Source organism: Oreochromis niloticus, linkage group LG1 (genome assembly GCF_001858045.2).
Source record: "Oreochromis niloticus isolate F11D_XX linkage group LG1, O_niloticus_UMD_NMBU, whole genome shotgun sequence".
In the NCBI taxonomy this organism is placed as follows: domain Eukaryota; kingdom Metazoa; phylum Chordata; class Actinopteri; order Cichliformes; family Cichlidae; genus Oreochromis; species Oreochromis niloticus.
In genome coordinates this window covers 26,775,610-26,797,005 of record NC_031965.2, presented here as the reverse complement: position 1 = coordinate 26,797,005, position 21,396 = coordinate 26,775,610, and the positions used below count along the sequence as shown (strand labels likewise).

The following is a 21,396-nucleotide window of genomic DNA, read 5'->3' as shown; positions in this document are numbered from 1 at the left end:
AAACGAACTTTGATAAGACAAGTTACTGCAGTCACAGGCTCAACTTTCCCCACATGTGCAAGAAAGCGAGAAGTGTTGCTTACCTTGATCAAATGTGATAAGATTTGCTAAAGCAGCAGTCCCTCAAACAAACATCTTGTATAAATTTTCGAATAAAGACAGTGGCCATGGAACTCATACCTTAGGGTCATGAGTCTAGATTTGAGGGCACGCACTTGGTACAGTAGTTAGCCTCACAGCAACAAGGTCCTGGGCTTGAGCCATTTGGGATGCTGTGGAGTTCATGTTTTTCCCTGTGTCTGTGTGTGTTCTCTCTGGGTAATCTGGCTTCATCCTATAGTTTAAAAGCATGTGTGTTAGGTTACTGGGGAATGTAAATTGGCCATAGGTTTGAATGTCAGCATGAACTCTGCAGTAACCCTGTGAGAGGACTGACAACCTGTCCAGGCATTTTGCCTGTGACCGTTAGGAAAGGCTCCAGCAGCCCCGCAACTGTGAATAGAGAAGAAAGGATGGATAGCGATAGACTTCAATGCACTGCATCTCAACAGAAGAAGAAAATGGACACAAACACTTTACTTTACTTAGGAAAAATTCCTGTAGCTGCTTCACAGTGAATGCCCCTCAGTTAATTCAGAAGATGTCGACTAGGTATCCAAAACTGGCTACTCCATGAAAGAAGCTGTACTTGATTCTACACTTTGGATAATAAAACAGAACAAAAAAACCAAAAACCAAAAAAACAGGAACAGTAGGAATAGGAGGAAACAGATGAAAATTTAGAGGGAGGGAGTATATTACACTACTCTCAGCAATTTCCCACACAACTTAATTGCTCTGAGATGAGTTACTTGAGACACACACACACACACACACACACACACACACACACACACACACACACACACAAAGCATCCCATTGGCGTCGGGCTCAGTAATGAATCCATGTCTCAGGGACGTCAGGTGAGAAGCAGCACTTCCTATGGCGAACCCAAAATAACCGAGTGTTCGAGTGTTTGAAAGAGAAAGCAGACAGACGGATGAACAGACAGGCAGACAGATAGAGTACGTGTAGAGTGATAGATAAGTGAGTGCACTGTCAGCCATGAGAGAATGCCAAGCAGCGGTGGCAAGAGTACAGACATTCTTCACCTAAGCAGAAGTACATATGTAAGTGGGAAAAAGTTGAAAAAGTGAAAAAGTACAGGGCCTGAAATTTAATCCAAGCATAAAAGTAAAAAGTAAATATTTGGAGGGTACATCTTCTAGTTATTTTCTTGTAAATTGTCACCAGTTCGTAATTGAGGTGAGAGACAAACGACCACAGGTCCAAGTGCGTCAAAACAATGATTTTATTAAAACACACGTGTGGAGGAAATACACCGTCACAATCCTCAGCATAAAACCCCCCCAAGAAAGCATACTCAGAATGTTTTATACATCAGGGTATTATAACGCCCCCTCATGCGTCAAAGCAGATACATAACATGCATGAGTTACAGCAATGACAACCTTTAACACATTCAAAAAGAACATTTTCTTCGCCTCCAAAACCAGGTGTTTCCTGTAGCTGCCGTACGACCACTTATCTCAGAACATCAGCAGTCCGTCCTACAACAAACTCGTCACTTATGCAGGCACAAAATGCAGTTGCAAGCAAAATATATCTGAACTCTTACCTAGAAATGAGTCTACCGACTATGTGTGTGTTTGTGTGTGTCTGTGTGTATGTGTGTGCAGACTGTATGTCTTGACCTCAGTGCACTCTGTCTCACCTCTCCAACTAAAACTTATAACCTCTTACCAGACAGAAGGCTCTTCTGTAAGCCCATTTTGTAATATGTGTAACAACATAAATGAAACTATATGTGTAATATATTGAATAAATGTTTTAATCACTACTCAAAGCTTAATAAAAGGATATACACGAATAAAAAGAATATGAACGAATATGAATGAATAAACATGATATTAAAATGATATAATCCCCACAAAATGAAACTGAAACTTGTGCCATATTAACATAATAAAATATTATTAATGCACGTGAATGAAATCTTTATTTCAATCTAAATTCTAATACAAAGAATGAACTCAGGTTGAACATGTGTTGTACAGAACACATGCATAGAAAAGGGTAAAAAGGAACTTTTTCCAACCACTATACAGTATAAAGCTAGCAGGGATTCAGTGAGTGGATATAACCAGTATCATCACCTTAAATTTAATTTGCTGTCTGCAAACCTTAATGTAACCTAACAGTGACCATGAACACCACAGCTGCTCTGCACCAGTCCAACACAGTGCTTTACTGTAAAATCACAACAGTACAACAGACTAGCCTGTTTAACCTGCACTTAACTGCTCAGTATTTTCATTCAACCTTTGAATAGAAAGTAGTAGTAGAAAGAAGTATATTTCAGGGATTTTTTTTGTATGATTTGTTTTACAAAACATGAAAAAACAGAAGTACAGCAACACATCATGTATAAATACAAAATTTACTAAAAACCAACAATACTTATAAGCTTTCAGTTTATCAAATGTCACTGAGCAATACCTAAAAATAACCACCCTTCTTTCTCTCCTGTCCTGTCTGTACTGTTACTGGATACACTAATAAAATTATTTTTATGTGATATTTTTCTCTCCATTTGGTTTCAAATCAGTTTAATGTTGGGAAGTTGTACAGTGAAGGGAAATAACTAAACCTAAGGCAACAAGCATGTTTTAAAATTTAAAAGGTATAAAGTATAGAGATATGCTAAAATGTAGGAAGTTAAAGTAAATAGTTTTCAGAAAAATAAATACTCAAGTAAAGTATAAATACCTGAAAATTCTACTTAAGTACAGTAGAAAAGTACTTGTACTTGCCACCTCTGATGCAGTGTCAAGAACATGCAGAAGTCTGAGACAAGGCTAGAAATGTATATCTGATTAATTTAGGTCTTCCAGACTTTTTCTATTTATTTATTGACCTTGACCTTGATATCATCACTCTTTCTCTCCCTCCTTCCAATTTGTCTGCCCAATGTGTCAGTAAAATGTTAGCACATTGTCGTTGTCTTCAAGAGCAGGTATAGACTTGTTAATCTTGCCCCCACTGCTTTCTGCTATTTAGATTTTGTCTTCAAGGCTAATGTATTTTCATAAGGCAGTTGCCAACACATACAGAACATTTTCCACAGTCTCGCCAAACTGTTACTTTTACTGGAGGGACTTTAAAAACTTTTTTTGTAGACTTTCCAATATTATCCACATATTATTTTCTTTCTCACCTCTACAGCCTACCATCACCACTCAAGGTCTTTCAGATTTTCAGGCTTTGTACTTTTGTAAAGTTTTAAACAGTTGCTGTGACATATCAGTGTGAGTTATTTAAAACAATGTTTTGGTGGTGCATTGTCTTAATGTTTAGGGATCAAAAATCAAAGCGGCAGTCACCATAAGAAGAAATCATTTCTGACAGGGATCCTATCAGAGATATGAAAAAAACCCAAACTCCCTAATATTCTCTTTGGTTGCATTCTATATAATTTCAGGCAGAAGCGTAGAAAAAGTTATTGTCTTTGTGTTTGTATGTCATAGTCAATGCAACAGTGTTACAATCCCCCAAATTATCAGTACAATTCTTGAGTGGGTTGAAGGTGGGGGAAGCACTCAAACTAATTTGGTGTTTCAACTAGCCTTAAGCATCACAAGCCCTGATGGGACACTGTAACTCTTCAGTAAGCTGTATAAAATGTGAGTATAAAATATAGATGTGACTTCCCAGAAAAACAAAGCCAATATAGAAGTGCCTGAAAACCTGCATTCTATTAGAAGGCCACCAGATGGCGATAGCTGAGGTCGCAAAAAGATTTTCAGTCCTACAGAAGTCTATGGGAAAAAGGTTTTCTTTCTTGACCTCTGTGAACAACACTGCTGCTGAGTTCACTGTCTTAGTCACTTATTTTGGCTCATACTAAATAAAACTTTAAATTGATTTTTTCAGTCTTGGTAATACCATGTTTCAAAAAGGATTATTAGCTGTGTGCTTTTTTTCCCCACTTGTGATTCACAAGCCATTAGCCAATGAGCAGGTCGTTTCACACTCAGATTCACAACTCCTTATTACATCCTGTTTTTTTGCATCCAAGATGTTGATGGCGGAAAGACACATCTTAGACTTAAGAAAAAAGTGGGCTGTATCACAGTAGTTACGTCCATCTTTTATACTGTTTATGCTTAGGAAGCTACAAAATGTACAAAAAGTAAATTCTGTGCAAAACAATATCAGCATCTGTGATGATCCTTTAGGGTCAGAATCAGATTAAGCATACAACACTGTGAATGCAAAGCAGTGCCTTCTCAGTAAAACCTTGTCCTTCTATCTTTTTTAATATACACTTCTCATAGTCTCCTCTCTCTAACCTTTCCTTACAGCCACCTACTGCTCCCTCCACCCTCACTCTCTTCTTGTTTAACACTCACTGTCATACGTTCTTGGCATCTGCTCCCTGCTTACTTCCCACATGTGTTCCTACCTTGTCCTACCGAAGACAACTCCATATATCCTTTTACTCAGCTTTCATCTCTGTCCTTCTCCCTTTTCTGTTCTCCGTCTACATGCTGTGTCTCTGTCTCGTCTCATACCATGTGGTGTACCTGATAGGGCAGCTCACTCCTCATGGATCTTTTTGCGTTGTTGGCTGGGAATTGATTGTGGCACTTTTAGTGTTGGAGCCCATCATTGCATTTTCGTCTCACAGCATGGTATCCCTCTCTGTCTGTAACCCTCTCTTTTAACTTTTCTCAGTCCTGCAACCGCCTGCATCTAGCCCTACTTTTAACGCTGGGATCTTTGTAGTTTCATATTTTTCTATAATATAGCACGTTTGGTATAGTTTACATCAAAATAGAAATGCTTTACTTACAGACTGAAAAACATAGTTATCGCTGTCATTTTGATTTTAAAAAGTCCTTGCAATAAAATCAAGCATGCTGTGGTTTGAATCCGCTTTGAAACATCCAATTTTCAAGCTGGTTACTGTAATGACAGGAACATATCATGATGATACTATAGAAATGTGATGTTAGTTGGTATCTGCTCTGTTGGGACTCCACATTAATTGTCCAAAGTGTTTCAACTGTACTGAGAGCAAAGTAGCTTTTAACTATTACTATAGCCTGCATCGTCTGTGTGTGTGTCATTTGCAAAGTGGGGGATGGTAAACAGGTTTGCATTATGCATAGATCGTGATGGTTTACCAGAAGATATGGCAGGAAAAGGACTGAAAACTCAAACATGAGATTTATATACTACAAGGGGATGATTAAAAAATGAGGCCAAAATGGTTAAATTTCACAAAAAGGAGAAACAATGAGTAGAAGTCTGGATATGAGAAAGCAGGATAAAGGTGAGGAAAAGAGAACCGGAGAAGAATGTGGTGGGAGGTGAGAAAGTAGGCGAGCGGGGGGACCTGAAGAAGGGATGAGAAAGGAAAGGATGAGGAGGAAAAAGGAGTGAGGCCCTCTTCATTTATTGCTCCAGTGGAGAAGAACGTAGAGCTCTCTAATGGTGCTGCCATGGTAATAACAATAAAAACCAGGAGAACAAGAGAAAACGAGACGCAGCGAAAGAAAGGGAAGAAGACAGAGGTTAGGACAGAGCGGGAAACATAAAGTATGACTGTTTTCTTTCTACATTTCCATATTTTCCCATTTAGCTCTCCCTCTCTCTATCTCTCTCTGTATCCTCCACCCAGCAAAACGGCACTTTCCCTCTCTTCTTCTTTTCTGTCTTTCCACTGTTGGCACTGTGTGTCCTTGCTCTATGCTTTGTTAGGCAGGGCAGTGGTACTGCTGTAGCTGCTGTGTCAGGGCTTTCTATTGGTGGTGATTAATGTATGGAGATGGACTGATCGTCACCAGCTACCAACAATATTCTCACCGCCGGCACAGTGGAGGTGCACGCAGGGGGTAGGGGACATAGAGACGGGCTGCACATTGGTGTCAGTAGCAGTGAATCATAAATGCTTGTTATATTTGGACACATAAGAGACAACGGCACAAATACGTAGGAGAAAAAACTTTTTTGCTAAGTAATAATAAATAAAGCCAATAATTATGAGAAAGGTTATTGCATAACACTGCATTTAATATATCACAGAATTATAAACTAATGGTCTTTGGTATGTGGTATGTGGTAATGACAAAAGTTATGAACTAAAGTGATTAATCAATAAATGATAATAAGGAACAATTTTGATTACCATTCGAGCATTTGACTCTAAAATTTTAAAATCTGTGCATATGGTCTTCTTTAAAAACAAACAAACAAACAAAAAAACTTCACCTTTGGTTCACTCTAACTGAGATAAGGATTTTTACAGACAAAACCAGTGCACTAACAGAAGAACATTTTAAAAATGTTAGGCACCCCTCATAGTCATATTTCAACCCTAAATCCTGAAGTCTTTAACTAATGATTATGATGTATTGTAAATTACGATTATTGTACAGCCCAATCTTGGTTTTGGTGAATTCAATACATTTGAATATGAACACATTCAGAGATTGTTGCGCGCTGCTTCCCGATCACTTTGGTTTACTGAGTATTCAGTTCTAAGTTGGACCAGTTGCTTCATTGAAAAACTGAAAAACTTCTGTCTAGTAGTAGCAATCCTGTTGGATGAAACAAGACACCAAATTAAAACACGATACATTTCCAAAATCTTCTTCAAAATCAGTGGAAATAACATTGAGCCTCTTTTCCTTCTTGAGATATATGTGTTGATAGCACAATTGACTCTAAACTAACAGAAATTACCAGGCCAAGGTGGAATCATTACATGAGAATACATAGATCTCTACCAAGAATTTCAATATCTTTGTAGTGGTGAAGAACAGAGCTAAGATGAAACATCCAACACTGTTGTTATTTAATGAGCATAATTAACAAGCAAAATTTGTGCAATATATGAGTACCAAATGGTGAGCCAGCCTGGCATTTCTGCCCACACTGCACATGTGTGTGTTATGATTAGGCCAAGGAGACAGTAGATAAATTAGCTTTGGGTAGAAAATGAAAGTGGAAGATATACTGGATGGCCCTGCGAGAGTTCATGTAGTAAGTAGTGATACAAGCACGCGCGCACACACACACTCACACACACACTAAACCTTTCCTCTGTCTCTTCCTCCCTATCCACCTTCCCATCCATCAGGCCATCTCAGGGAGCTGCCCGCAGTTCCACTGGCTGGTTTAATTGTTAATGCTAATTGCTATTTATTGGCTCAGATGCAAATGATAGGCTGGCCAAAGTGAAATTTTATGAGGAGTGAACTCCCCCTCTCACACAAATTGAAAAAGTGAAACAAGAGGAAGAGGGAAATGAGGCGAGAAGAGAAGAGCTTAATGGCGGCTCTTTAATAGCAGAGAGCAAAAATTAAGACTGATTTAAGACATGGAGCTAAATCCCCCCAAAATCCTCTGTGATCCCCACTCAGGGAGACACCCATTTGGCACAGCCGGAGAGGAGAGGAGAAGATATTAAGGCAAAATCTGAATTTCATTTAGTCTTGAAAGCTAGTCAGTATTACATGAAATGTAACGTTGTGCCTGGCTATAAACCTTGAAACTTATTTAGAATAAAAAGAGAAAAAAACAGATAGATAGATAGATAGATAGATAGATAGATAGATAGATACATACACCTGCTCGGTGGAATAATTGTATTAGTGGAAAGCATATGGAGAATGACAGTAGACTGAGGTCAAACTTAGCCAGCGGCAGCCTCTCATTGACTCCCTATATACCAACTGAGCGCGCACTTGAACATCTTCCACTTTCTAATACACTCTAAAAGGCAAAGCAGTATTTGGACGGCACATTATCTTAATGTAAGGCTGACAATATGTGTGTATGTGTGTGTGCGCTATGCCACAGTCCAGGCACAGGACGAGCTTTGCGGCATTGTTTGACACAGCGGTGTCCTCTTTTTAGGTTCACTCATTTGCTTTTCTGTCCATCCATTACTGCCTTCCTCACTCCTGTCTATCCCTCGCTCCATCACTCCATCTGATTGAAGGATCTTCTATCCATCCTCAAGGTGTGATCGCCCTGCCAATTAAAGACCAATCCAATCACATCTCAGCTTCTGTGTGTGTTTGCGTGTGAGGGTGCAGTGTGTCTGCATGTATACACATATGTATGAGAATGGATGTGTGTGTGTGCATCTATGTGTGTGTGAGATGTGAGATCTGGCAAGTTAATGCAGTTAGGGTTATTTCACAGTCCATTAAGAAGCTTATGTTGACCTCCTGACCCTAAAGCCAACAACACAGAATCCATTATCATGACAATAGGACTCTGTGTGCACATTTGTGAGTGTGTGTGACTGTGGACTCTATTTGACATGATCATGCTTTGTGGAAAATCTAAATGCATGGACTGCTGCTTTCCTGAGACTTAAGGTTTGGTCAAAAGATTTTGTGTTGTAGAATTTGTATGATTGTAGTTAACAGAGTATCAGAAAAAGGACAAATAAAAATAAAAATGCAAATAAAAGAGAAGATGCTGATGTTAGCACTTTTTTGTGGGTGCTGGAAAATTTGATTGAATTACGTAATGAGCAAAACCCGGTAGCCTCCGTAGGTGCTGGACCACATGTGTATTCGTAGGTTTACATATGTGTGACTGATGGACTGAAGGAGGAATCTTGTCAGGTGTGAAAGCCTAAATGGTGCTCAGAAAGCTCAGTTGTAATTTGAAGCACTATTTGAAACAGTTTGATATCAGTTCAAAAGGATCATTCTTGCACTCTCAAACTGGGAAGGAAAATTACAGTATATGTCAGTAAAGTCCACCTTTTAACATTTATTATGATTATTTTTTTCTTTTTCTTTCATTGTCTCTTTTAATATTCATTTACCTCAATCTCTGTTGCTTGCTTTCTCATCTGTTTATCCACTTATTTCCCTAACACTGGGCGGCTAACCCTGACCCTCACCTTGCGCCTCTGTATCCAAACCTCTAGGATGGCTATTGATCCGCACCTCCTCAGACTCGCACAAAGACCCGGCTGCTGTGTTCATGGTTAATGAGACAGACACGGCCAGTCTAGGTCTGGATGGGTTACAGTGCGAGGACCTATAAATAAACTTACAATGCCTGAGGGAACCACAAGATTGAATTTATTACATTTTTGTTCAAACCCTGAAAAAATGTGTAAAGAACAGGACTGACATTTAGCAGAAGGAAAGCTAGACAAATGTTTGTACACACTAGAGTGAGGACCAAAACTTAAACGAAGGACATAATATAAAAAAAAATGTACAAAGTAAAATAAATAAATAAAAATCATTTCTGTGATCACACACACACACATGCACACACACTCCTATCTACCTTCACCTCTGTTCTGTATACAGTGTGTGTACTGAAATGTACCTGTAAAACTAGGCAGTGTTTGCACACTATGTGCACCTGACAATAGTACTGTAAATCTGTGAAACAACGAAAAATTGATAACTCTGGCCATGTCCCCAGCAATATGTTGCCTGTTTGGGGACTTTTCAAACTGATGGATTGGTGCGTGCGTGTGTGTGTGTGAAGGGGGTGTTGGTGGATGATCCCATGGGACCCCTGCCTTAATCAACCACACTCGTACACAAACACACAGTCACGCACTTCAACAATATGACCAACTTAAGACAGCGCAATACTGCATCAATTAACAGTCACAGAACTCTGTGTGAATTTGATCTTTACATGCACATCAAACACACTGTACACACACATCCTTAGACAGAAACAGAGCTTTGTGAATTATAAAGCAAGCTAGTGTTGGTTGTCTTTGACAAAAATAAGTGTTTTCTTTCCCCCTTTTTTGCAAGTGCTGTCACTCTAAATTATAAGTGAAACATGTATATTGAAACTATAAAAAAGAATTTTTTTTAGCTCTATCAGCAATATAATTATGAATATTTAGTATTGTTCAAATTAACAGCAGCATTACTGGTAAAGAATTTAACAGTTAAAAAGTTAGCTAAGCAAAATGTCTGAGGTTATTTCTCTTAACATAGAGACTAAAAACTGAGTAGTAAATTTCACATTCGAAAACAAAGTATTTAATAATATACAGTTAGTACTTTCATTATTTCACGATTATTGTACAATCCGAGTAAATCCATCCCTCAATTTAACTTGATGTAAAAAATTGAATTTCAGCTGTACATTAAGGTGTGATTAATGTTGCTTTTGAAACATTTGTCTTTGGTGTCATGTAGTTTCACCGCACTCTGTCTTAGTGGCTTTATATGTGTGTGTGTGTGTGAGCGAGCCTGTGCCTGCAAATCTGTTTTAACGATTCCGAGAGCTGTTTATCAGTGAAGAGTATACAATGCTCTATTGTCAGTACTGTCCAAAAAACACACTAGGACAAAGAACACACACACTCATACGTTCCCATATAGATGATGGCGCTCTCTAAATTGTCCTTCACACGGCTCTCCCTGTATATTGACTGTGTGTCTTTTTTCTCAAGCTGACATTATTGTCAAATTGTTTCTCAAACAGGACACAATTGAAAAGGCGGACAGTTGTTCAATGGCTCGAGTTTTACCATTGATTCCCAATAGGGCCGTCTATTCATCTGTCGACAGGAGGAGCGGAGAGAAACTCTGCTCTGCACTCGTACCATGACCGTTCTTTTTTTTATGTGTACACCGGTACACATACATACATACACACACACACACACAAGCACAAGTGGATGTTTACATCTATGCATGTGCACACACACGCACTTTCATTTAAATATTGCTCCTGTCCCAATGCATTCTGTTACTTGATACAGTGCGATACCCACAGATCAATGGAAGCCAAGGAGACACCACACACACTTGTGTAACCACACACACACTAGGCTATGTGTTGCCCGCAGGCAGATGGTATCTGCAGTAGACGCTTGTTATTCTCAACAACTCTGATATGGACATCATTAGCACAAGGAAAACACTAAAATACGTAGAAACACCTGAAGCTGTACACAAGATAAAACTTTTTACTTTACCGATCACCATATTAAAGCAGCAGTGTGAGCGGTTTATCTCTTTAATACACTGCTGTTAAATCGCTAAGTAGTCATACAACAGACAAAAAACAACAGATATGGAGATTATTAGGAAGTAAGAAACGTGGATCCAATACAGACAGCACCTACGCTATTTACAAAGAATGTGAATCTGAGTTAAAACAGGGAATAATTAATTATAGCTAGGGTGTACTATATGCCTTTCAGGATGAAGGATCACTACAGAGCAGGAACCAGCTGAAGAGGTGCCCTTGTAAAAGAAATTTGAAGAGTTTTCCATAACTAATAATACACTTTATTTTCGTGACTGCAAAAACGCTAAACAAGTCCGAGTCAATTTATTAAAACATTTTTTTTTATTTATTGTGTTTTTTGGCTGCCTTATAACAAAATCAATTCCCTCTTGTGTTATGTCAAAGATATAAATTGAAAGAAAAAAAAACATGCAACAGACAGACACAATCAATCAGACTAGTGTGCATCTATAAAAATGTAACTAATAGTTTTGAATGAATATTTAACAATCATGGCGTACATTTTCATAAACACATACTTTGCAGAAGTTGGATTTGAGCAAGTAAAACCGTAGAAAAGAAGAAGAGAAGAGAAGAGAAGAGAAGAGAAGAGAAGAGAAGAGAAGAGAAGAGAAGAGAAGAGGCTGATAGAAAAAAGAAAGCATTGACAAGAACAATGAGGATGAAAAGGATGAGCATAATTTTTCTCCTTCTCTGTCCCTTTCTCCTTGGCAACACTTTTAACAGTAAATAAATTAGAAAAAGTGTGTGTGTGTGTGTGTGTGTGTGTGTGAGTGTGTGTGACTGAGTGACAGAAAAGGAAACACAGACCGAGGGAGATAGTGCAGATACATTACTAGGCCCATGGTGTATGTGGGTATATGTTTGTACTTGTACAAAAACCCTTACTGCTCTGCGCTGCTCCTTCCTCTTGCTGTTTGTGTGTGTGTGTGTGTGTGTGTGAGTGTGTGAGAGAGAGAGAGAGAGAGAGAGAGAGAGAGAGAGAGGGAGAAAGAGACAGTATCTGAGGGAGCGTGCGGCACGAGATTGATGTGTACCGCCAGCGTGGCCGTTTCTGCTGAGAACGGCCACACTCCTCTGCCTAATGATGCCACATCCATCCTGCAGCGCCAAGTGCTACGCGATTAGGAGTGTGTGTGCTGCGTGTGTCCACAAGGCGTCTATCCTGGGGGCTACAACGCAGAACCTTACACAGCCTCTGATCACTCTTTATTTGGCACTGAGCATGTGTGTCCATTTGTGTGTGTGAGTGTGAGAGTGAAGGGTCCTATGCGCCCATTAATATTAAATATAGATACCCTTGTCAGTGAATTACATCCACTGATCCCGTATTCTCCTCTCAGGGAGGAGAGGTGAGCAGGGAGGAGTCATGGGAGGTGAACGAAGGGAGAGATAAAGCGAAAAGAAGAAAGGAAGCATACAGGGGATGAAATGGGGAGAGAGTGGAAGGTAGCAAGGGTCGAGAAGTGAGGAAGGGTGAGCATGGAGAATGCAGTGTTGAAGGCGAAGGGGAAAAGGGTGCAATAGGGAAAGAGGAGTTTAAGTAGGAGGAGGAGAGTTAGAGGAGAGCATACTGGTGGAAAGGAAAGGAAAGGAAAGGAAAGGAAAGGAAAGGAAAGGAAAGGAAAGGAAAAGGTATAGAAGACTAGAGAAGACTAGAGAGAACTTCTTGTTAACAGTTCATAATAAATGTTTAACATGATCAGAAAAAGAGGCATAAAGGAAGAATGAGAAAGGGCAGAGATGAGGAGAGAAGAAGGAGACAAAGAAAAGAAAAGATGTGATAAAACAGAGTTTAATGATATGCAGGAAGTATCACATTAGAAAAGGAGGAAGTAGATAGGAAAGTAGAGAGTGGGAGAGAGAGAGAGAAAGGTGAATAAATCTGTGGAAAGAGGAACCACCACAGAGGGGACTAAGGGGTTTAGGGATGGATAGATTGAGGGAGGAGGGGCCAGCTGATTGATTGTGCAGAGTGTTGGAGACTTGAGAAAAGAGGGACGACAAGAGGTGGAAAGGGAAAAGGAAAGGAGACTACTGAATCCATCACTTCGAGAGAAGAAGACGGAGGAAGGCGCAGGCACGCTTAGACAGAAAAAGAAAAAGAGACATAAGAATAAGCATTAAAATGTGGAGGAGTTACAGGATAAAAAGTCAACATAAAGAAAAATAGATCAGACTGAAAGAGATTAAGAAAGACTTTGAGAGAAACAGATTTACCGGATGCTGATGTTAGAAAACAAGCAGCGATTGAGTGATGAAGGGTGGAGAAAAAACAACAGAGTGAATGGTAGCAGCTTTGACCTGTCATCTGTCTGTAATGAAAGAGAGAAGGGAGGAAGAGAGGAAAGGAGGAGTGACAGTTTGATTTTCCTAGCCTGGCGTTCATTCCCATATTCCCTGGCAAGCTCTCACCTGATGGAAAGATGGCAGAAAATCAATAGTCCATGTGCGTAATGGAGTAATGACTCTGAGTGTATGTGTATGTGTGGATAATGATAAGTGTGTGTGTATGTGCCCGATCCCTAAGCAATCACACACAGCTTAAGCCAGTCCCATGGGGTGGGGGCCACTTTAACTAACAACTTCATTACTGCAGCCACACACACGCAAGCTCACGCACACACACAAACCATGCCTTCATACAAACACTGTTGATAACGGACATCTTAAGAGTTTTAGAGAAGATTTTTACAGAGCAGCTTTAATTTTCATTTTGAAATAGCTTACATGTTTACTTAATTTGGACCCACACGTGCCAAAATTCACCCATGAATACAGTCATGTGACACCACTGCTGTCAGGAACTTCCACATTTCCAACAGCTCTACCTATCTGCCAGTGTGATTTGGATATGTCTGAGCAGTTTGGTGGTATAAAAACTACTTTAAATTAGTTTAGTTTTCTTCAAAGGGTTAAACCAGAGTCCAAGTGTATCAGCATGGCGTCCTTAAGCGTGTTTATCCAAGCAGCTCTCAAAGTATTTTCAGCCTCTGCCAAGTTGTTCTGAAGCTGTGAAAACATTCCCAGCTCTGGGAATGCTAAGGCCCTGCCCTGGCACACACAGACACACAAACACACACACAAGCAAATACACAGACACACAGAAACACACGGAGAAGCACCTCAATCAACCAATTAGGTCATCAAGGGGCTCTCTCATCACAATAACAGGCTCACTGCCATGTCCAAATGATGGGGTGCTGACGTACAAACACACACGCGCAGACACAAACCATTCTCAACTGACACCGACACACAGAATAAACACATGCGCACACAGTTACATACACACCGCTCCCATGTAAACACCAAGCGCACACATGCACTACTCAAACTCACACATGGCCCCGACTCATTATGGGTCCACTGATCAAAAAGAATGATGCTCCCTGTAACTATCTACCAGAGGAGGATGGGACAAGAGGAATTTGGACTAAAGGCGGCCCATTGCGGCTTAGCGTCGGCACAGACCAGCAGCTCATGGCGGCAGCCCCCTCTGTTTACTAGCGGCTAATTAATTCGCCACATATGCTGAGAACATCTGTCGCTAGTGACCTGCCGGGAGAGCAGAGGACGCACTGCTGCGACAGCCCGCTCCCCCCAACTCTCATTAGCACACACATACAACTTCATATACACACACACACACAATCATACAGCCACACCAAGAGGGAAACACACACACACACTCAAAGACGTGTATGAATGTATGCACATGTATGTGAAGACACATCGAGTGTAACTAGGGGTATTTTGAAACAAACATAAACTTTGATCTATTTATAGTTTGGGACTAATAGTTTCTTTGCAACATATTAAAGCTCCGACAAGCTGAACACTTCAAACAGATGCCAGTCACATCTCTAAGAGTCTGTACTGCAGTTATTACAATCAAAAGCTCAATTACTTAACTCAACAGGCTTTTTTTCTTATAGATATTCACCAGAAATGGCATGCTGATACTGAACACAAAATAGGAACTTATTGTACTACAATAAATTAAGTTGTACCTGAATAATGGAATTCTGCATTGATATGCAACAGCTGAAAGGTGGTCATCTTTTCAAAGATCTGATTTGTGTAGGAAGCACCTTTCTGAAATATTTTGGTTGCAGCTAAATAACTAATAAAGTTAATTCATCAAAGCAGAGAAAAAAACTTTTTGGTCAAAATTATCATCAGTTTTTCTTTTTGCCATTATTTGGCAGTAAGTTTCTGTTTTTCTGTGTGTAACTAAAAAGTTGTATCATCACAGCAGGATGCAAACAGTGATTATTTGGAATGAGACACTCATATGAGCTGTGTCGTATTACTGTGTTTAATGGGTTCAGTGGTTTCAATACTTTGAATCTACATTACATATACAATGAAAAAGAATTCTACGTGGGAAATTATCACTAAAAATGCCATTGTGATTTCTTTTTGAAACTGCAGTATTTCATTAATAAAAAAATATTGTTGGATTTTTTTTTTTTGCCTTTTACCTGTGCAGTAATTTTGAGCTTACTACTACCCAGGTGTGCATGCATTTTAAAATGTAAATATGAGCATCTTTAATTTTGTGCCTCAGCGATGTTAAACTCAAGTTTCATCCTATTCCACTGATTCAGTAAAATTTAGCACTTTTTGTTTGCCACACTGTCCTTCATGCTGCACTGTGTCAAAGCCAAACTTGGCGAAATAAAAAAGTGAAGCGAGTGTGCAAACCGCAGCACCAGCAGAAAAACTCCCACCAGCCAATCAGATTCATTAACCTCCACTATCCCACAATACCCCAGGGGGACCTACAGAGACAAAGACAAACTCTCTTCCCCTTGTGTCCTGTGTTCTCCCTCTTTCTCCCCCTCATCCCTCCACCTACACCCCATTACACCGATCCAGTCTTCCTACCCTCCCTCACATGCCACAGAATTAACAAAGTGCAGGGATCTGACTTCTTGCTGCAATGAAAAAAACAAGCTCAATTTTTTTTGAGGAGTTTATTGCCACTAAAGACTGTCATTACTGCAAGGTTCACTTGCACCTACAGTTAATTTTAAAGCTTTAATTAATGATTTTAACCAATGATTTTTAGTGGCTCCTGTGATTATGAAGCAAATGAAGCATACTGAGTTGTTTGTTTTTGCAGGAGTCTTCAAAACTGCACTTTTTATCTTTATGAAATTCAAGTTTTTGATAAAAACTTAAAATAAACATATAGACTGATTAGACTAATTGGCTTTTCCAAAACAATGTAGCTGTAAGCCAGACTATCGTTGTCGTTATTGTTTTTAAATAAAATTACTACTAAACACTTACTATCAAGTGACCCAGTCAGCCATTTAACAATCACTCAGTCAGGCAGGCAGTGGATCACTTGGGGTCTCACCTCAACTGTCCCTGAATATCTACTGACGAATCAATTAAAACATTAAAGAGTTTGATAAGTTCTCCTCACCTTCAGCTCAACAAAATTCACCTGGTAAACTCAGTTAGTCAGTCAACTCATCTTGTTGTAACTCAGTCAATCGACCGCCAAACAAGTCAACAAGTCAGCCACTCAGTGAAGCAGCCAACCAAGCATCCAGTCAGTCAAGCAGCCACCCAGCCAGTAAGCCCCCCACCTGTCCCTGCTAATTTGGTGAGGAATCAATTAAGGCTGTGTTTGCTGAGTTCTCCTTGCCTTCAGCTCATCTGCTCCTCTCTAATGCAATTGTCCTGTGTGCTGCGTGCAGAGCGGCATAATAAAGTGATAAGGCTAATCAGGTTGGCTGCTCCTCTCCTCTCCCCATACGCACACTACACTTATTCTATTAGATGTGTAATGAGATTCTGCACTCCATCAACACGATGCCGCTATGTGTGTGCATTTGAAAAAGCGCGTGTCTTTAGGAGTGTGTGTCTGTGTTCGCGTGTGTGTGAAAGTATGAAGGTGTGTGTGGTTGTGTGTCTGAGCGAGAGAGCTTCTGTTCTTGCAGAGGAAATTTGCTCCATTTACATTCTATCATTAGCTTGAAACAAATGTGCCCTTGAGCTTAGCGCCCCTGTCTCTCTCAGCTGCAAACACTTTACTTTGGTTAGTGATCACAGCAACATACACACACTGACACACTCTTGAGTAAGAGACTCGGGCATGTAATCGTATGCACACATGCACAAACACACGCTTAAATGAAACTCCCAGCAAAAAAGTATTGAAACCGATGTGTAACGCTGCACGTGTGGATGAGATCATTAGCTGAGGACTCATCTAACTTTTCATTATGTAAAACACCCAGTAAGAAAATACACACACACTCTCACACAAATTTCTACTTATACCCATCCACTCATCTCTTCATATATCCACCCATCCAACAATCACGTCTTACCTCTCATATACACACAAACCTTCAACCAACCACCAACTGACACACGCGAGCACAAATGTATTACACCCCCACCCAGACAAGAGAATGATGGTCGAATAGATGTAGAGGACACGGGGCTCTATGATGTGTAGAACAGTTCTGGTCAATGGGCCAGATAATGAGTTGCCATAAACAGCAGCAGTCTTCCACTGTCCAGCTCAGCTCATTACCATAGCTAGCATATGTAATCAGTGTGTTACTGGGGCGTGTCTTAATGTACTCTACTCTGCTGTTTCTCAAAGACAGGGTTGGGCCCACAGGGTGGGTCACGAGAAGGTAAGAATGGATCAGTGCATCATCCTCAGGAAACCTTGGTGATTAGTATTCAAAGCTGTAAAAGCCAAATAATGACATTGAAGTCTTCTCGGTTTCAATTTACGCTAAATAAGCAACTACAGAGACAATTATGTGGTACAAAATACTGTTATGTATATATCAGTATACTTATCAAATAAAATATAAACAACTACTTTGAAGCATGATGGCAATTTAATCTCAAACACTACATAAAGCAGTGAATTTCCTTTTCTGTGATTGACTTCATTAACATAAATCAGTGGGAAAACAAAACAACAGAGGGTATACAGTATATGGATACTTTGGAGGCCAGAAAGCTGTCACTGAGACGTAATTAGAAAACACGCACACACCCTCACACACATACAAACACAATATCAAGCTGTGCACATCCTCATTAACTCCATGAGTATGATAAAACACGATTCTCTCTCATCCCACCCAAGATTCCATAAAGAGGAGATAGTAATTCAAGCTGCAGACACCAAATCTCTAATTATAACTTTATTTGAAGAAAACAAGGGAGCACTTAATAAGCAAATGAGAGTGATAATAACTTGGAATATGGATTGGACCTAACAGACTAGATTATAGGGGCGAACCCCTGCCGAGAGAGAGGGGGAGAGAGAGAGCAAGAGAAAAAGAGAGAATTGTAAATAATGTGACAGAACGAGTAAATTATGAGGCTAAAGACTCAAAGCTGTAATTATGTCTTTCTTTGAATAGAGAGAGATGAGTGGGTGTGAGGATGATCGGATTGAAAAAAAGTTAACTGCTGTCCTCATTTTTCCTTTCTTCTTCCCTCATTTGTTCACATTCACTGACAACGCAGACACTTTTACTCTTTCTTTCTTGGTTTTCCATTGTTAAGTGCATTAAATATTTGGATGGTTAATGTTTCCGGTTTATTTAAAACCATAAAAGGATCCCTGTAATAATTTCATGCATTTGATCAGTTCACAGATCAAGATGAAGTGCAACCTGGACTGTAAAAATGGTGGCACTGATAGGACTTTAAAGTCAGAGGAAAATAACACTATTGACATCATGATGGGTCATAATTGCTTGGAGATTGAGACTTTTTTTAGCCATAAGTTTGGAGAAGCATAGACTTAATGAAGGACTAAAACATAATGCTAAATTGTGTAATAAAAAGTTGGATTGTTTTTAGAGCTTGACAGGTACATAGGAGTAGAAAACCAACTTTAGGGCCTTTAAAGATCTCTTGCAAGTACTCCAACCTGTACGTGGATCTCTAAATTGCAGAGTATTAGATGTGATCATATAGTCCCAGGAATCAAAACCCATATCTAATTTAAATATGGCTAATGTACCCTTCAAGGTCATCTTCCTTTTCACCTCATCACTGCTTCTAGCACTCCAGCTGTTTTTTTAAGATTTGTTTGTCAAGTCCCATTCAATCTCTTTGCTGGATATCCTCCAGTCTGTTAATCTGATGATCTGTCAACATGAACTTTATTTTGGGGAAGAGGCCAGAGTCAACACATCACAGTTTAGGTAGTTTCTGCCAAATGTTCTCCCCCAGATCCCTCAGGAAATTGTAGCAAAACTCTTTGTTGCAAGTCTGAATTTGGCAGACTTTCCAACTGCACTACTCAAGATCCAGGTTGTGTTCCTTGTCTGAATGTTACTTTGAGGCCTGGACACCATTAACTGGAAACTCTTTGGTGTCTAAGTCATAGCAACCAGTTAGCTCAAAAACAGTAGTTATAACATTTTAGCACAGAGTTTCTTAATACAACATTACAGTACAGAATGTAAAGTCATTTGGGAACTTTATTGTGGTAAACTTTTCACTCACATGATAAAGGAACATAAAATACAAAGTCAGCTTTAGGTGGTAAAAGGTACAGCATTGGAGTGGGTCAAGATTTTTCACTCATGAAATGGGGTTTCTTCTGTTTCTCTAATTGAAATAAAACTATTAAAATTATTTTGATAGGCATAATTTAGTGTTTTTCTTGTATTACTTTAATTTTGAAATGATTTTGATTAATTTAGGCAACAGAACTACTTGATTAGATAAAATGGAATGGTATAGTCACTTGACCCAAATGACCCGGACTTACATTTGTCACCTCTTGCAGTTGTGTGATTAAGTGCATGTAAAAATCCCTGACCATTTCAGAAACCCAGTACCACCCATAATTAAAAAAAGACAAAAGAGGAGAAGCATAATGCTTTCCATGATCCCAGCAAATAATCTGAACTCAAGTCATCAAGTATTAAAAGCTCTTAAAAGAATAACAGTTTCATCAAATCTGCTGAATACATCATGGACATTGCACTCGTAAATGGTCAGTTATAATTTTTCAACCCCAATTTAACCTATGATCCCGGCTCTCACCAAGGTCTCCTCTCCCTCTTTTCTTCACTTTCTCTCTATAACCCATTTTATTTCCCTCCACCCTCTGTCTGTTTCTACATCAATTTCAAATCTCTTTAGGTTTGTCTTGAGCTACAGGATATGAAATTGACTTGTAAAGAAGAGACAAGTATTCACAGAGGATTTTGCTATTCAAGGTTGATTTCATTTTATTTGCTATCAGAGCTGTCTGTCTGTTTGCATGTTAAAGATACGAGCTGAGTGTTCGTGTGTATGTGTTACTCTACGATTTGTGTCTGCCATTCAGCCAGCTGTACATATGTCACACAATCTCGCTTTCTATACATGGTTATATTTGACATATGCTTAACAGGGGCCAGGGGGATCGCTTGCAGCACTGCACACTTAGGTAGATGTGTGTGTGTGTGTGTGTGTGCCTCTCCCTGAGCAGCAGTCTGCGGTCCTGTACCAATCCAGTGAAGTTGTCTGAGAATGACAGCTTCATTATCTTGTATGAAAGTGGGACAAATTGAAGCATGTCTCTCTATCACTCTGAGTGTAAGTATGAAAAGCTGAGAAAATACAAACATTAACACACATCCACATATTGACACACACATATACGCTTCGCTTTTCTTTTTTTCACCACCAACTTGCCTGCAGTTCAATCTCTCCACTAGCCCATAACTTTAACATTTATTTCTCCTGAGGAGTGTGTGTGTGGCAGCAGGGACCAGTAAGTGATGACTGTATCTAAATGTTGATCATTGGGAGATGCTCTGTTGTTCTGAAATGAGGTGGTGGGGGATATGTGCATGCATGTTTTGGGAGTTTTCTGGCAGATGTCAAACAGTTGAGGCTTCCCACAGACCTGCTGACAACTCTCTTAGTAACTGGGCACCTTAGGGGCAAGACAGGTGTGTGTCTGTGAGTGTATGTGCTTGTGTGAGAGAAAAAAAGGAAACAGACGTGACCTACCTCCCTCTATTTCATCCCATCTGCAGCCTGACATCTGACAGGGACATCACACCAGGCCAATCCACCTTTCTGTGTGTGTGAGTGTGTGTGTGTCTGTAATTCCTCATATCCAGTAGAAAGGTAATAGTATGTAAATGACCCCACATATGTCATCTATGAGAAGACGGGGATGGACACACACACATACACACACATGCATCCCCTCTATTATACGCACACACTTTAATGCCCTCAGGGTTGGGGGGTCTCGGCCTCTGTCTGATGTCTTT

The 21,396-nt window shown here is 39.7% G+C and overlaps 1 protein-coding gene across 2 annotated transcripts in view; it reads right to left on the bottom strand.

Moving 5' to 3' along the window:
* Positions 1-1,334: 1,334 nt before the first annotated feature.
* Positions 1,335-21,396, bottom strand: part of spata17 (spermatogenesis associated 17) — a 61,864-nt gene continuing 41,802 nt past the window's right edge. For both annotated transcript variants that reach the window (XR_003220068.1, XM_019359756.2), the window contains one exon: positions 1,335-6,666. The gene's annotated coding sequence lies outside the window, so the exon portion shown is untranslated. The remainder of the gene's footprint in view (positions 6,667-21,396) is intronic.